The sequence below is a fragment of the Schistocerca gregaria genome, chromosome 1 (assembly GCF_023897955.1).
Source record: "Schistocerca gregaria isolate iqSchGreg1 chromosome 1, iqSchGreg1.2, whole genome shotgun sequence".
NCBI lineage: Eukaryota > Metazoa > Arthropoda > Insecta > Orthoptera > Acrididae > Schistocerca > Schistocerca gregaria.
In genome coordinates, this window is record NC_064920.1 from 225382747 (window position 1) to 225401779 (window position 19033).

The 19033-nt window shown below is 44.0% G+C and overlaps 1 non-coding gene across 1 annotated transcript; it reads left to right on the top strand.

Moving 5' to 3' along the window:
- Positions 1-17361: 17361 nt before the first annotated feature.
- Trnan-guu (transfer RNA asparagine (anticodon GUU)) lies at positions 17362-17435 on the top strand. The gene has a single exon. It is a non-coding gene; the product is annotated as a tRNA-Asn (tRNA).
- Positions 17436-19033: the final 1598 nt, after the last annotated feature.

Genomic DNA, 19033 nt, shown 5'->3' on the forward strand with positions numbered 1-19033 from the left:
TATTCAAAAAAACTGGGCTGCGAAGTGGCACTGCTACGGGGACAAACGGTAGCACCTGTGGTTTCTATTATATCTCATGGTCTTACCGTTTTAATTATAAGAAATTATGTTCTAGAAACCTGAATTTCAAAAAAATGGTTCAAATGGCTCTGAGCACTATGGGACTTAACAGCTGTGGTCATCAGTCCCCTAGAACTTAGAACTACTTAAACCTAACTAACCTAAGGACATGACACACATCCATGCCCGAGGCAGGATTCGAACCTGCGACCGTAGCAGTCGCGCGGTTCCGGACTGCGCGCCTAGAACCGCGAGACCACCGCGGCCGGCACCTGAATTTCAAAACACTATTTTATGAAAACCGATTTCTCATCGTAAGTCTTAGCAGAAGAGCGGCGGCGGAGGTTGTATAGTTGAAGAGGACGCGATCCGCCACCAAAACGTTTATAAATTAAGCACTGTAAGTAACTACATTAATAAGCGTAAACATCGGTTCAGTCTAAGTTTTAATATTTCATTAGTATGCGTAAGAAATGCGAAGCATACAATTCTTTGTTGTGCATGTGTTTATATTTAGCCCTTTAATGCGCTTTTTTTTTGTTACGCATGTTTGTAGATGAGTTTATGAGACATCGATATCAGAATGAAAAATGAAAAATCGCTTTATATTTTCGCAAAATATCTCAATTTCTGATTCTTGTCTACTTGTGCAAAGATGCACTAGCCATTGGATTTTCTTGCCGTAAGCGGTATGCACTTCACAATTCTTGTCCTCTCTCCAATCTATTAAGTTTCAACAAACTGGGAAATAGGCACGAATTCCGCTAGCTACGCGCTTCGCAGCCATGGCAGTGTCTGCTGTAAGAAAGTACGGAATGCGAAGCATTGAAAGGTTGAGGTGGTTTTGTGACATTTGTCTTATGATATCTTCCCAAACTAAAACCTGTAAGGAGAGCCTAGGTTTTCCTTGTAAGAGCAGTAGTTTCAGTGTACCAGTTTTGTGCACAATATATTAAAAAAATACTACTCCTAAAGATTGCAATTTACGTTTCTTCTCCTTCTCTCTGTCTTTTTCATGTCCGTATCTCGCCCATCTTTTAAACCACCAGTCCTTGTTCCGCATTGTCTGCAAACTGGATCTGCCAGTAGAGTTAAATCACGCACAGGGCAGTGGTGCAGAAGGAAACTGATTCATCATTTTCGGAAGAACTGGCACAGCACTCACATTAAGCTATTTAAGGAAATCAAATAAACGTAGATTTGGATGGCTGGACGGGGATATGTAATAGGTTCATCTCGAATGCGAGTAAAATGCCGTAACCAACTCTGCTGGCTTTATTTTTTCTCTTTTTCCTCCCTTTCTATAAATAAGTCTAATTTAAATTACTTGGCATCGGACGCTTAAACTCAAAAGCAGCACCATTGTCACGAAGTACGGTCTGCGAGCAACTCTCCCCCCCCCCCCTCATTTCCTCCACCCCCCCCATCCCCCAACATATTTTTCTCCATGCCCTCCCCCTCAGTCTTACGTCTCTCTCTCTTTCTGTCTTTCTCTCTCTCCCCCCCTACAACACACACACACACACACACACACGCACACACAAACGCGCGCGCGCGACTTCAAAGGAAAAAAACGCATCCAAGCGTTGGTAACGCTCACAACCTACACGGGAAACAAATAAACGTCCATAAACTCCGAAAACAGTGCGTAACTGCAGATCTGTTTCAGTTGAAAGGTTCTAGGTGAAAAGTTGCCAAGAGTGAACGTACAACCAAGTTTCTTTCTAGCTCTGCGCCCGCTAACGACGAAGGAACAAGCCATGATTTGCAGAATATGTAAAACAAAAGACAGAAACACCGTAATAAAACTGCACGCGAACTTTATAAATACTGTTTTTAACCTAAAAAGGTCAAAACATACACACATATTAAGTATCCCTATTTCCAGAAAGATGACTATAGATACTCTGTAAATAAAAGCGGAACGAGTCAGGCAAAAATAGAATGAACGTATAGCATTTATTGTCCCGTATATCCTTTCGGGGTGTGCGGCCGCCACTTCGGCGTCTTGCGTTTCAATGATGATAAAGAACACAAAACAGCACCCAGTTCCCTCCCGGGATTTTTTTTTTCGTCGCATCTGCTCGGGGTGGACATCGTAAGACACGCCTTTCAGTTCGTCGTTGATCGATGAACTCAGTTTTTTTTTATTACAGAGGGCAGCTAACCCTCTGACCGAACACGCTGAACTACAGTGCCGGCGCTACGTAGGCGGACAACACTTCTGGTGTTAAATACTCTTGAATTGCAGTACAACCAACAATAATTGATGTCAAAATCTGCTCGTAATTTTTATTAGGGCTCGCATAATGTTAATTTTAAAAAAAGTGACATTTTGCTGTACGTGAAAGGCCTGAGAACTATTCAGGTAATATTTCGAAAATTATCGTATTCCCTGTAATACTTCATTTTTCATTAGTTGCCAAAATACTCCGCACGATAATGAATTTTTTCAGAGTTGCGTATCGTATTGTAGTTGCGATGTACGAGCAACTGTTTTTTTTTCTTTTCAATTTTATAACTGTTTAGCTCGTAACAAATATGTTCCCAATCACGCAAAAGTTCTAAAAGTCAACAATTGTATATATCGCTATCGTCTCTCTAAGCAAGACAGAAACCTATTCTTCATTGTAATTAGGGTTCAAATGGCTCTGAGCACTATAGGACTTAACATCTGTGGTCATCAGTCCCCTAGAACTTAGAACTACTTAAACCTAACTAACCTAAGGACACCACACACATCCATGCCCTAGGCAGGATTCGAACCTGGATCGTAGCAGCCGCGCGGTTCCGGACTGAGCGCCTAGAACCGCTAGACCACGGCGGCCGGCTGTAATTAGGTCCGGAGCTACGTTTTTTTTCCTGGAAATAAGCAAAATTTTTCGCCTCCGGATAAAGGTTTCTACTTAACTGGCTGAACCTTCGCGCAGCGAAGGTGACAACACCCTGGGAGGCGACAATACTGGAATCTCGGTGGTGCATTTGTGATGGGAGCAACCCAGTATGCTAGCTATTAGATGCCAACTACCTTAAATCAGATAATAGTCCACACAGCATGCTGCATAAACTGCTCGCTTTGGTGTTAGCACGTGGCTAAAGTAACTTTCTTATCCAAAGCTCTTTCTCTTGTAATGGAAATAATGGGATTCAATATGCGCGAACACAGATTCTACGTGGATGAGAGGATCACAAAACAATGAAAACCAAATTTAAACTCTCCTTCACAACTAAAATCGCCTTGAAATCTTTCATGGAAATTGTTTTCACGTACATAATTTCGCTGTTACGAGTAACCGGCTCGTATAGGATAACGCGCTGGGCGCTAGCTTACCGGAAGGGAGATTTTTAGGAAGTTTTCCATGCACGTTTAAACGAATGCTGCGCTGATTCCCAAATTCCGCCTCAGAGAGTATGATACACACACAGAATACACACAAGTCACCAACAGATGAACACAAACTTCCCTCCCTTAGGTCACGTTAACGACGTACGGCCTCAGAGATAACAATAAATTAAATTTATCAAAATTTAAAAAAAAGACACTGTACTAGACAGGATAAACGTTGGGGAGAAGAATTTCGCTATTGAAAAAAGTGAAGAAATGAAGCAACGAGGCAGTTACGCAAAACAGAGCTCATTTGTTGAAACTGTAGAAGGACCTCGCCATGCGATCGTTCCTCGGGAAGCAGCAGTCTTACCTGTAAATCCTCAATCTTTAAAGATTCGGACGCCCGTGTGCAAAACTGCTGCAAGCGGTTGATTACAGATGAGCATGTAAGTAAGGAAAAGCTTATGAAACGTATGAAATTATGCTTAAAGTGAGTTGGAAGCAGCTAAATGCTGTCACCATGACACACTAGATTAATGTAGTCGGCCAATATGCCGCCAATTTAGGCAAGTACAAGTTTCATTGGACTTTACCGCACGAAGTGTCTCACTTAAATTAGTGAGTCTGTAGAAGACGGCATAAGAGGCGTACAGGATGGCTGGCCATACTTTTCCATTCGAGATTTGTAGAGATTAAAACAATCCGTCCTTTGATTGTCTTAGTGAGTCGTCGTGTGGGATTTCCTCCTACCTGTTTTGCCACAAAGTTCTCAGAGTGGACGTCTCTCACAGAAGCAGGATCACCGCCCTCAGATTCCGTGGAAAGCTCAATTCTACGTCCGCTCATGCTAAATATTCACGAACGCCCTTACGTTTATTTACGAAAACACCGTAATCTGATAATATTGAAACAATATATCACTTATTAAAGCGACAGAAGGCATTACGGCTACTGGAATCTACTGCGCGCAGTCTAGATCTGGCACTTACAATCGTGAAACGACTTCGTTACCTTAAACATCGTTCATTTCTTTATTGAAACGACAGCTTTCTTGCGTTGTAATATTGTTGAAAGGAAGCGCACATGACCGTATTCTTGTCCTAACATCTCGTGGAAAAGGTCTCTTTTATTAGTGAATATTTATTTGAATAAAAGCTCTTGTTTGACGCTAGAATGGTCCCGGTTTCCATATGTATCGTGCGCTGATGAAACCCACCTGTCTTTCTCACAGATAGCCAAAGCGACACTCCCCGCCAGATGGTCCAGTGCAATGGTTCCCAGCCTTATTAGACCGTTACCCCCGAGTGCAATTAGACATTAGCTAGTATAGTACCCCCTCCTTTTCCCCGTAGCCGTATGTTGCCTGCCCAGACCTCCCAACGTACCCACAATAAATTCGACTTTAGGATCTAGCTACACTGCAGAATGAAAGACTTTCTTTGGAACACTTATTTTTAAAATGATGAAAGATTAATGGTGTTTAGTGTGTGTGTGTGTGTGTGTGTGTGTGTGTGTGTGTGTGTGTGTGTGTGTGTTAGAATGCATGACGAAGAAATTCGTAGTGCGTCCTCAGATAAGAAAGCAAACTATCCACAATGAGGGCAGAAACTTATTACAAAACATACTTCCCCTGCATTACTCATCTCCATTACAGGACTTACTTGAGCTGCAGACTGCAACCCCATTTAAAATCAACCAATGTGCACTATTCTTTTTGTTCGTAAATCACTTGATTGCTGCACTCCTTACTTCTCAACTGGCAGAAATTGTAAGACTTGAGGCTGGTAATGCTTTGCGTCTGACCACAGTCACTAATAGTAATAATAATAAAGCTGTATACAGCACAGTAGTAGCCATTATGTATATGTAGTTACTGCTATGTCGTGTTGTCAATTTATTTACCTGTTTCGAAAGGAGTGCGAAGCAATTTCTGGCCTACTGCAGGTGCTATCTACAACTTGGAGAAGACATTGCCTTGACGTATTAAGCATTTGTTACGTATATGTCTCACTTTATCGTCAGCGATATACAGGACAAAGCGGAGCACATGTGCGTAGTGGGTTGACTATGTGAGGATTCTGTAACCTCCACCGCATTAATGCTGCTAATTGAGGAAAAGTAATTATTGATAACTTATGTAATCAGCATCAGAGTCTTACAAAACTGTGATAGTAGCGTTGGTCTTTCGAAAATAATTTAGTTTTGTGACTGAAACAGAATCGAATGGTTTTTACCGCTCAGAAAATTTCACTTTACCCCTCACCAGGTAATCACCCACTGATTGGGAACCACAGGTCCAGTGGCTACTTCAGAGATAGCTCGACTTGCTATGCGTTCTGCAGTATGCCTGTGCTCATTGAATGCTACTGGTGTCTGCAGACGCGATGTAAAATATAAATCTGGAAAAGAAGGAAATAAAACGTGATTTAAAAATGGTTCAAATGGCTCTGAGCACTATGGGACTTAACTTCTGAGGTCATCAGTCCCTAGAACGTAGAACCACTTAAACCTAACTAACCTAATTACATTACACACGTCCATGCCCGAGGCAGGATTCGAACCTCCGACCGTAGCGTCGCGCAGTTCCCGACTGTAGCACCTATAACCGCTTGGCCTCACCAGCCGGCTTTGGTTTAAAAGCAAGGGGTACATTACCAAATGTTTCGACGTCATATCTCCTGAATGCGTCGTACAATGATATAATTTTGCAGGTACGTCGAGTGATATATCTACGTATTTTCTGGAAAGTGAGTTATAAATGGAGTTAGTAGTAAACGTCGTGGCTAATGTTGAAGTTTACTGCACGCCATTTTAAGCAAAATAGTTTTTCACGCGTCTAAATGCCTATAGGGTAGTACTTCCTCAACTGTGTGTCGTACAATGGTACAATTTGCGAGTAGATTGAGGGATACATGCGCAAATAGTTTGCAAACTGTGTTGCGAATAGCGTAGGTAGAGAAGGACTCATGCCTGTTGCTGAAGTTTGACTACACAAAAAGTGAACATGTAGAAGCTATAAACTTTTTTGCCACTGTCATTTTATAGGCACTACTGATAGCATTGTGTGAGCCAGCCATGACAAAACTCTTCCATTTGGTGGCCAAGATGTATGAGACAGGTGAAATTACCGAATCTAATAAGTAACGGTTGCAAAATGCTAACACGAATTCTTTAGAGACGAATGGAAAAACTGGGACAAGCCGACCTCGGGGAAGGTCAGTTTGGATTCCGTAGAAATGCTGGAACAGGCGAGGTAATACTGACCCTACGACTGATCTTAGAAGAAAGGTTAAGGAAAGGCAAACCTGCGTTCCTAGCAGAAAACTATTGACGAAGTTGACTGGAATTTCTATTTCAAATTTTGAAAGTGGCAGTGGTGGTAAAATACAGGGAGCGTCTATTTACAATTTGTACAGAAACCCGAAGGCACTTGTAAGGGACCGGTGCATGAAAGAGAAGCAGTGGTTGAGAAGGAAGTGAGACAGGGTTGTAGCCTATCCCTGATATTATTCGATCTATATAGTGAACAAGCAGTAAAGGAATCAGAAGAAAAATTTGGAGCAGGAATTAAAATGCATGGAGAAGAAATAAAAACTTTGAGGTTTACTGGCGACTTTGTAATTCTGTCACAGACAACAAAGGACATGGAAGAGCAACTGAACGGAGTGGACACTGTCTTGAAAGGACGATGTAAGATGAACATTAACAAAAGCAAAATGAGGATAATGGAATGTAGTCGAATTAAATCAAGTGATGCTGAGGGAATTAGATCAGGAAGTGAGACACTTAAAGTAGCAGATGAGATTTGCTATTTGGGGAGCAAAATAACTGATTATGGTTGAAGTAGAGGGGGTATAAAATGTAGACTGGCGATGGCAAGGAAAGAGTTGAGAAATATGTTAAGTATATATTTAAGTTTCAGGAAGTCTTTTGTGGAATTGTTTATACGGAGTGTAGCCATGAGTGGAAGTGAAAGATGGACATAAATAGCTTAGACAAGAAGAGAATAGAAGCTTTCGAAATGCGGTGCTACAGAAGGATGCTGCAGATTGGATGGGTAGATCATAGAATAAGGGACCGGTTGATAGGACACGTTATGAGGAATCAAGGGATCACCAATTTAGTATTGCAGGGAAGCGTGGAGGATAAAAATCGTAGAGGGAGGACAAGAGATGAATACACTAAGCAGATTCAGAAGGATGTAGGTTGCAGTAGGTACAGGGACATGAAGAAGCTTGCACAGGATAGAGTAGCATGGAGAGCTGTATCAAACCACTCTAGACTGAACACAACAACAACACATTTTATGGGAGCTTGTCAGCGAGAAAATGTTTCGTATATATTTAAATTATGTGTAAAGTTACTGGATCAGTGAAGTCCGGATATTCGCACCCCGTTAGTTCCGACGCCTCAAGACAAACACACAGTTTCTAACTGTAACACTTTTCTTAGTGTGTTAAACGTTCAACATAAGATTACGCCTCTTAATGATCAGATTATGGCAGAATTTTAAATTTTAAAATATACGAACACTGGAAATTAAATTTTTGTTGCCTCTAGAAGCCGTTGGATTGGCAAGCTTCACCTGGTAGTGGGTTCGACAATAGCGGTTTAGTATCGAAGAAATGGTGCGTCGGCTTTTATTGCAAGAACACAAGAAATGTATTAGCAATTGAGAATATGATCAGACTTCCGGTGTACAATGTATTGGTGTCAATGAAAATTTGTGCTGGATTGAGTCTCCAGCCCGGATTTCTCGCTTTATGCGAACGGTCCCCCTAACCACCTCGGCCACCTCAGCGGGCCTCAGTCGTCAACCGAAACTTCCATATATCTCCGAGAGTCTACATCCTGTATTCGAACAATTGCTGTGATTCGCGCAGACGAAGAGACTTGTGATTACTGTCGCGACCTTGTCTTGAAATGAAGTACTGTACTGCAGAACCTGTGTTTTTACGATGTATTCTTCAATGTCCTTCAGACATGTGCGAAGGACATTGCGGAGTACATCGCAAAAACACAGGCATTGCAATATACCCGCCACTCAAAATATTATGACCGTTGCCTACAGCGACGTCGGACTCCACCTGGTTGCCGTTGCGGACACATGATACGGTAACAGAAGTATGTAAGCGTAGCAATCACGGACATGGGAACACCCTACCGAAGATATGGGCTGCAAATGGAGGAATCCATTGAGATAAACGGCTCTGACGAAGGCCAGATTATTATTAAGCAGAGCCTGTGAAAGAGTATCTCGAAAACGGCGGAGCTGGTCGAACGTTCACCTGTCGTGAGCATCTACGGAAACTACCACGAGGCGCTAAATGGCTGCACGTCCATGACTCCTCACAGAGCGGGGAGTTCGGAGGCTTGTTTGCTCTGTAAACTACCACAGATGGTGATCTGTGGCATGTCTGCCGAACGAGCACAATGCTGGTGCACTTACAAGTCTTACGGAGCACAATGTTCATTGTACATTGTTGAACATGGAGCAGACCACTCCTAAGTGTTCACATGTTGACCCAGCGACATTGTCAGTTACGATTTCCGTAGGCACGGGACCATGGGAATTCGACTGTAGACCGATGGTAACGGGTCATCTCTTCGCGTGAATCACATTTTTGCTACACTAGGTCGATGATCGTCTGCACAAACGCCATCATCGAGGCGGCTCGAAACGTGCAGCGCGCCACGGAGGCAGTACGGTGGTAACAGTATTACGCTACGGGAGACATTCTCCTGCGCTCTCATGCGACCTGTGGTAGTAATCGAAGACACGCTGACAGCTGCGAACCACCTGCATCTCTTCATACTTGACGTCCTCCCCGACGGCGACGTCACTTTTCAGCAGTATGATTGTCCGTGTTTCGGAGCCAGATATATAGCGAACTCACGGTGATGTCTCGGCGACCAAATTCGCCAGACGTAAATTGCATGGAACCTATGTGGGTCGCTGTTGGGCGTTATCACCAGGTACTGAAATCAGCGGACCATTATTTATGCGAATTATAAAAATACATGACTTGTGCGAAGACGTCTAATGCCATATCCCTCCACAAACCTACCAACAAATTGTCGGATGCCTGATACACAGAATCAGTGATGTATTTCGTTCAAAAGGTGCACAAACAAGCTATTAAGCAGGTGAGTATAATGTTTTGACTCATCGCTTTAGTATTTTTCTTTATTGGAACGTTACTACGAGCGTGAGTCAAATGAAAACCTTAAATATATTTTTTTAAATATTATTTGTTGTGCATAAGTGGTACAAAGCTGTATCACTTTTCAACATAATCTCCACCACTCTCAATACAAGTCCTCCCAAAGTGAATAAATTGCTTTAGAAAAAAATTCTTTTGGTAGTCCGCGCAACCACTCACGCACTGCGTGACGTACCTCTTCATCAGAACGGAACTTCTTTCCTCCCATTGCGTCTTTGAGTGGTCCAAACATATGGAAATCACTTAGCGCAAGGTCTAGTGAGTATGGTGGATGAGGAAGACGCTCAAAAGTGGAAGTGGGAGTGAACATAGGTTTCGTCCCCAGTAACGATTCGTTAAAAGGAAGCCATTACCTTCTTGTTCAAAGCGCCAAAGAAGTTCTTCACAGGCATCAACACGTCGTTCTCTCATTTCAGGAGTCAGCTACAGTGGCACTTATCTTTCAGACACTTTGTGAAACTGGAGCACATCATGCACAATGTGGTGCGCTGACCTATGACTAATCTGTAATGTCATTCAGTGTCATTCGGCGGTTTTCCTTCACTATGGCTTCAACTGCTGCAATGTTCTGTGCAGTCACAACTCGTTGTGCCTGACCTGGACGAGGAGCATCTGCCACTGAAGTCACACCATTTGCGAACTTCCTACTCCATTTGTAGACTTGCTGATGTGACAAACATGCATCACTGTACTTAAACTTCGTTCGTCGATGAATTTCACTAGGTTTCAGATCTTCACTACGAAAAAACCGAATAACAGAACGCTATTCTTCCCTGGTGCAAGTCGCAAGTGGGGTTGCCATCTTTAAACTGATACTGCGACGGTATGTGTGCATCTGCACTATGCTGCCACCTACAGGCCATTCTGCACACTGTTTGTAGCACGCTTACCAACTTACAGGATAACGACGTGAAATTTCGATTTGTTATTGCAAATTTAAGGTTTTCACTTGACTCACTCTCGTATTAAGAAAGTAAGAACCGAAGATGGAGCTCTATCATAAACGTTAACTGCGCGTATCAAATCCTTCCGCAATGTCACCTATTTTGCTGAGAATAGTTAGCGGTTTTGAAACTTTCTGGCAGATCAAAATTCTGTGAAGGTCATGATTTCAAACTCGGAACCTGGAGTCGAATACAAAACTTTGCTTTTCGTGGGTAATGTTCTTTCCGACTGAGCAGCCCTCACACTACACAATGTGCAGATCAAAATTCTGTGACGGTCATGATTTCAAACTCGGAACCTGGAGTCGAATACAAAACTTTGCTTTTCGTGGGTAATGTTCTTTCCGACTGAGCAGCCCTCGCACTACACAATGTCTATCGTCACGTTTTCATTTCCGCCACAACGTCCTTCCTACTTTCCAGTCTTCATGGAAGCTATCTCACTGGTAAAAGCACCGTCGTGAAAATTTTTGGAATGCGTGGTCAGTTCCTATGGCACCAAACTGCTGAGGTCATTGGTCCCTAGGCTTACACACTATTTAACCTAACTAACATATGCTAATGACAACAAACACCCATTCCCGAGGGAGGACCTGAACCTCGGAGCGGGGTAGCCGCGCGACCCGTGGCAGGACGCCGTAGACCGCGCGGCTGTCTTGAAAAAAGAGGTTTTGGGTTCGAGACCCGGCGAAGCATCGAGTTTTAATTGGCCAGGGAGATTCGCTGTGGCATTCCTTGGTGTTCCATTTTTTTGACCGAGTTCGGTGTCGAACTGGGTGCCTGCTACAAAGCAGCACACAGAAATCTGCAAAGAGAGATAGCCGTTTCGCTGACGGAACGTGGTAGTTGTGCAACGTTATCAGCACTTCCCTGCGTAACACCTGAGGAGCCTCCTAACGGACTGCCGTAGCGGGCTGTGGGGGCCGGAAGAAGTAGCTTGAGTGTCGGCGTGCTTTACTGCGAGGCGGCTGATATCTCGGCGGAAGAGCCGGCGGGCCGTTTACATAACATGCGGCGTGCCGCCGCAGATAGCGCGACTAGACCGCCCCAGCGAGCTGTGAATAATTCAGCAGGTCGCGGGGTCGCCAGCTCAGCAGCGCTGCGCCTCGCGAGTGACGTCACCGGCGCGGCGCACGCAATAAATCCAGCACGCTGCCCAGCAGGCAGTAGTCGAAAGGCGCATTTGCAAGCGGTGTGGCGCACTGCACGTTCCCTACGTCTCAAGTTGTTCATGCGTCCACACTGTTGGATGTTGCAAAAATTCAGCATGTTGTAACTGAAGAAAAAGAAACACAGCAGACGAAAACATATTCACACTCAGGAGAAAGCAAACTACACTACTAGCCATAAAAATTGCTACACACGAAGATGACGTGCTACAGACGAGAAATATAACCTACAGGACGAAGATGCTGTGATATGCAAATGATTAGCTTCTCAGACCATTCACGCAAGGTTGACGCCGGTGGCGACACCTAAAGCGTGCTGATACGAGGAAAGTTTCCAACCGATTTCTCATACACAAACAGCAATTGACAGGCGTTGCCTGGTGAAACGTTGTTGTGATGCCTCGTGTAAGGAGGAGAAATGCGTACCATCACGTTTCCGCCTCTGATAAAGGTCGGATTGTAGCCTATCGCGATTGCAGTTTATCGTATCGCGACATTGCTGCTCGCGTTGGTCGAGATCCAATTGGAATCGGTGGGTTCAGGAGGGTAATACGGAACGCCGTGCTGGATCCCAACGGCGTCGTATCACTAGCAATCGAGATGACAGGCTTCGTATCCGCATGGTTGTAACGGATCGTGCAGCCACGTCTCGATCCCTGAGTCAACAGATGGGAACGTTTGCAAGACAACAACCATCTGCACGAACAGTCCGACGACGTTTACAGCAGCATGGACTATCAGCTCGGAGACCATGGCAGGAGCGCCTGCCATGGTGTACTCAACGACTAACCTGGGTACACGAATGGCAAAACTTCATTTTTTCGGATGACTCCACATTCTGTTTACAGGATCATGAAGGTCACCTCCGTGTTTGGCGACATCGCGGTGAACGCACATTGGAAGCGTGTATTCGTCATTGCCATACTGGAGTATCACCCGGCGTGATGGTATGGGGTGCCATTGGTTACACGTCTCGGTCACTTCTTGTTCGCACTGACGGCACGTTGAACACTGGACGTTACATTTCAGATGTGTTACGACCCGTGGCTCTACCCTTCATTCGACCCCTGCGGAAACCCTACATTTCAGCAAGATAATGCACGACCGCATGTTGCATGTCCTGTATGGGCCTTTCTGGATACAGAAAATGTTGGACTGTTGCCCTGGCCAGCACATTCTCCCGATCTCTCACCAACTGAAAACGTCTGGTCAATAGTGGCCGAGCAACTGGCTCGTCACAATACGCCAGTCACTACTCTTGATGAACTGTGGTATCGTGTTGAAGCTGCATGAGCAGCTGTACCTGTACACGCCATCCACGCTCTTTTTGTCTCAATGCCCAGGCGTATCAAGGCCGTATTACGGCCAGAGGTGGTTGTTCTGGGTACTGATTTCTCAGGATCTATGCACCCAAATTGCGTGAAAATGTAATCACATGCCAGTCTAGTATAATATATTTGTCCAATGAATACCCGTTTATCATCTGCATTTCTTCTTGGTGTTGCAATTTTAATGGCCAGAAGTGTAATTTCATGTACACAGCTTGTTGTGTTGAGGATAGCCTCAGTGCTAAGAAAAAGAGAATCTACAAGTTTCTTCAAGTATGCCGTATCGAACAGGAAGTCATTCATCGGTGATTAAATCTGTTAAAGCTGCCACACTCCGAGGGGTTTGTAGTAATTGATGGACAGTCATCGAATAAAACTAAAGTAAGCAAGTATTACAGGTCCTCTGTTGCTCCTAATCTACATAAACGATATAGGAGACAATGTGACCAGACCACTTGGATGTTTGCAGATGATACTGCCATTTATAGTCTTACGAAGTCAGCAGATGAGCAATACGTATTGCCAAAAGATTTAGGCAAGATAACAGTAAGGAGCGAGAAGTGGCAATTCAGTCTAAACAATGAAAGGTGTGAAATTATCCACACAGGTACTAAAAGAAAACCCCTTCGTTTCGGTTGCAAGATAAATCACTCAAATCTAGTGGCTGTAAACTCAACTAAATAGCCAGCGATTACAATTACGAATAACTTAAATTGCAACAGGCACATAGATAATGATGTGGGGAAAGCAAACCAAATACTGCGATGTATTGACCCATTTGTGGAATATTGCTGGGTGGTGTGAGATCCGCATCAAGATTGACGGGCATCAGAAAAGTTCTAAGACGTGCAGCTCGTTCTGTATTATCGCGAAATAGGGGAGAGACAGTGCTGCGGATACGAAACACAAATTTGGAATGGGAGTCATTAAAACAAAGGCGTTTTTCGCTGCAGTAGGACCTTCTCATGAAATTTTTGTGACCAACTTTCTTCTCAGAGCGTGAAAATATTTTGTTGGCGCCCACGTAAGTAGGGAGAAATAATCATAGTAATAAATGAGAGACATCACAGTTCGCGCCGGCCTGAGTAGCCGAGCGGTTCTAGGCGCTTCAGTCTGGAACCGCGCGACCGCTACGGTCACAGGTTCGAATCCTGCCTCGCGCATGGATGTGTGTGATGTCCTTAGGTTAGTTAGGTTTAAGTAGTTCTAAGTTCTAGGGGACTGATGACTACATAAGTCCCACAGTGCTCAGAGCCATTGTTTTTTTCTCCCCTTGTCACCTACACCTGTAGATCGCTGTAGCACGGGAATCCAGTAGAAAGTGTCCGTGTGAACGCGGGCATTATCTTGCTGAAATGTAAGCCCAGGATGACTTGCCATGAAGGGCAATAAAACGGGACATATAATATTCATCATTTGGATTTGCAGCTCTTGTGTTGACTGTGTTCGCAGTTAAAATTGTGGGATGTGAGGTCCTCCAGTTATGCAAAGCACCGTTTTTTTTCTCAGTACCCAAACATGTTTCAGCACCACTGTGCACTGTGCAATCATCAGTGGGTTTCCGTTTTATTTATTCTGTAGTGTGGCATAGAATGTCGCCGACGTACCGCCGTGCTGTAATGGTGGCGCGGATGACAACCTGCTATGAAAACAAATGGCACCCCAGACCATCACTCCAGGTTGTCAGGCCATTTGGCGAACACAGTCAGGTTGGTATCCACCGCCCTCCAAGGCGTCTACAGAAACGCCTTCCGCCTGGAATCTCATTGATTGTAGTAGTCATGTCTTCAGCGGTGACTCCCGCTTCGAACTGAGCCCGATGAGCGGCGAAGGCGTGTCTCTGGAGACGCTCCGGGCAGCGGTGAGATACAAACCTGACTGCCTCCCGCCATACGGTTGACAACCAGGTGGTTTGGTTGTGTCGGGTGCCATCCCATTTGGTTGTCATTCGCTGCAGCCCTACCGCACAGCAGTAGGTCGTCAATATTCTACACTCCGTTTTGTTGTCTTTCGTGGCAGGCCATTATATTCAGCAAGATAATGTCCGCCCACACACGACGAGAGCTTCTACTGCTTGTATTTGTGCTTGTCAAATCCTGCCTTGGCCACCAAGATCGCCTAATCTTTTGGAGAAGTACGAGCAGTTCCCTCCAACCATTTCTGGCGCCAGTTGGGAGGAATTTTGGACGACATCCCTCAGGAGGTCATCCAACAAACCAAGCTGAAGAACTACTTGTATAAGGGCCAGAGGTTGATGAACGCGTTATTGACTCGCTCAAATCTGTGAAGCTCTTTTTCTTGAATAATACATCCAATTATTCTGAAACTGTAATCATTTGTTTGTCTGTACATGTATATCACATCTACCGGTTTCCGTCCAATTCGGATAATTCCTTCATGGTGCGTTATTTTATTCATTTATTTATTATGAGTGTATAATCTGCAGCCGCGGGCTCGACTCCAGTCTCTGACAATGCCAGACGCTCGTCCAGCGAAATGCAAAAAAGAAAAAAAAAAATAATTAAATATACCGGGTGATCAAAAAGTTAGTATAAATTTGAAAACTTAATAAACAACGGAATAATGTAGATAGAGAGGTAAAAATTGGCACACATGCTTGGAATAACGTGGCGTTTTATTAGAACAAAAAAAGTATTGCTAGACGCGTGAAAGATCTCTTGCGCGCGTCGTTTGGTGATGATCGTGTGCTCAGCCGCCACTTCCGTCATGCTTGGCCTCCAAGGTCCCCAGACCTCAGTCCGTGCGATTATTGGCTTTGGGATTAACTTAAGTCGCAAGTGTATCGTGATCGACCGACATCTCTAGGGATGCTGAAAGACAACATCCGACGCGAATGCCTCACCATAACTCCGGACATGCTTTACATTGCTGTTTACAACATTATTCCTCGACTACAGCTATTGTTGAGGAATGATGGTGGACATATTGAGCATTTCCTGTAAAGAACATCATCTTTGGTTTGTCTTACTTTGTTGTACTAATTATTGCTATTCTGATCAGATGAAGCGCCATCTGTCGGACATTTTTTGAACGTTTGTATTTTTTTGGTTCTAATAAAACCCCATGTCATTCCCAGCAAGTGTGTCAACAGGTGATACACCAATAAAATGCATAGTTGAACAAGTGTTAAGAATAGTATTATGCAAGCATGCCAGCTGGCTCATGGTCAAGGGCGTACGTTGAGCGGGGAAGGGCAACTGCTGCACCCCTCTTTCTCCCCTGTAGAAAAGAAGCTCCTTGCCAAAACGAATTTTATTCCCTCCATTCATCTTTTCTTTGGTCTACCTGGTTTCTTTGTCTTCTTCAGATTTCAGCTGTTCTAATTTTATTTAATAACATCATCCCACATCATTATCTCCAAAAGTCGTTTCGTACGCTGCTTGTACTTGATTTTAATTTTTGTACTGATTTTGTACTGACTTGCCGCAAATGGCTTGAACATACAGATCTTCGTCTTATCCCGCACAGCATTTCGCAAGCTACACTTTATCTGTCTTGTTATGGCTTTTGCTTTTTGTACTTTATGGAGTACATATACTTTTTATTTTTACCTGTTTACTTTGCAGTTGACGTAGTTTGATTTTCTGAGTTTTACTTCCAGACCCCAAACTGTATAGTCATCTACAAGATTCATCATAGTACATTCAATAAATTCTGCATCTGCAGCCTGGACAAACCAGACCTCAGCAAACACAGCGTCACTAAAATTTGGCTTGGTAATGGTGAAAGAAAATGACGTTACAGGGAAGTGGCCAAAAATCGTGTTCATGACTCAGTTATGCTCTCATATCTTTATACAGTGGTAAGCTTCTCATGGCAGTAATGTTTTTGATTGTTTACCATTCAACTTCATTTGTTTCAAAATCTAGCTAACAGAATTTTTTTCAGGCATATGAGATCTGTAGCTCTTTTGTATATCCATTGTTTATTTTTTGTGTGTTCTTTAAGAATAGACAGATTTTTCAAAGATGATCATACAGAACAAAATCTACTCTGAATTGTACATTCTCTAATTTGTGGATCAATTGAGAAAAAAATGTTTACGCGTGAAGCGTGCATGGATTAGCAAGTGACATTCATTCACATATTTCACCGTCACTGACACCACGGTTCTACCTGGTCTCCTAGCTCGACCCCTTCCCTGCACCCTTCCCCGCTCCTACTAACTACGCTACCTCTTTCCCCCTCTCCGCTGCCCGCGACTCAACAGAGAAGCATCCAGGCCAGTGAGTTGCCCAAAGAGAATAGGTGCGAACTATACACTCAGGAGCACTGATCACGCCAACGGCCTCCGTGGCGCAATCGGCTAGCGCGTTCGGCTGTTAACCGAAAGGTTGGTGGTTCGAGCCCACCCGGGGGCGGAAATTTTATTAATACGTTAACGGATGCCGGGAAATGTTCAAACAAAAGCCAGAAAAGTAGATTACCCCAATGGTGACACAGCACGATAAATGTAACGAGTAAGGGGCGTGAGTAATATTCGTTGACTACCATGTTTTACTGATACTACGAATAAAGTGAAATGTAGTACAACTTGCATGTGTTTTCTGCGATTCATTGAGAGTATGTTCCATTGTATCATATACTCGTACTGTTCCACTTACGAAGGAAGCGTGGGATGAATAACGCATGGAACCGTACACGGCAGTTATTATTTGTATCGTTTTACCTGCATGATCTCTACGGCGACATACACGGCGTGATCAAAAGTATCCGGACACCTGGCTAAAAATGAGTTACAGATTCCTGGTGCCATCCATCGGTAATGGAGCCTTGATGACAGCTTCCACTCTTGCAGACGTAAGTTCAATCAGGTGCTGAATGGTTTCTTGGGGAATGGCAACCCATTCTTCACGGAGTGTTACACTGAGGAGAGGTATCGGTGTCGGTCGGTGAGGTCTGGCACGAAGCTGGCGTTCCAAAAGATCCCAAAGGTGTTCTATAGGATTCTGGTCAGGAGTCTGTGTATGACAGTCCATTACAGCGATGTTATTGTCGTGTAATCACTCCATCGCAAGCCGTGCATTATGAACAGGTGCTCGATAGTGCTGTAAAATGCAATCGCCATCCCCGAACTGTTCAACAGTGGGAAGCAAGAAGGTGTTTAAAACATCAATGTAGGCCTGTCCTGTGATAGTGTAACACAAAACAAGGGGTGCAAGCCCCCTCCTCGAAAAACACAACCACACCATAACACCATCGCCTCCGAAACGTATGTTTTTGGAGATGTCCGGATACTTTTGATTACATAGTGTATGTAGGGAGCTGAGAGATTTTCGTAGCTTCATTTATTGACACTTGGAAATGTTCTCTTTAGTAACTTATAACAAACGTTACGAATAATTTCAAACCTTTATGAAACTTTCTGTCGCTAACAACCCGCGCGAAATGATGAATGGGAAAAAAATATCGCTTAGTACATTTTCGTTATTCATGCAGTAAAACTGCCGTACGAAGCATGACGTTTTAATTTACACAACTAGCCATTAAAATCGCTACACCAAGAAGAAATGCACATGATAAACGGGTATTGATTGGGCAAATATATTATACTAGAACTGACATGTGATTACATTTTCACGCAATTTGGGTGCTTGGATCCTGAGAAATCAGTACCCAGAACAACCACCTCTGGCCGTAATAACGGCCTCGATACGCCTGGGCATTGAGTCAAACAGAGATTGGATAGCATGCACAGGTACAGCTGCTCATGCACCTTCAACACGACACCACAGTTCATCAAGAGTAGTGACTGGCGTATTGTGACGAGCCAGTTGCTCGGCCAACATTGACCAGACGTTTCCAAGTGGTGAGAGATCTGGAGAATGTGCTGGCCAGGGAAGCAGTCGAACATTTTCTGAAGCCAGAAAGGCCCGTACAGGACCTTCAACATGCGGTCGAGCGTTATCCTGCTGAAATGTAGGGTTTCGCAGGGATCGAATGAAGGGTAGAGCCACGG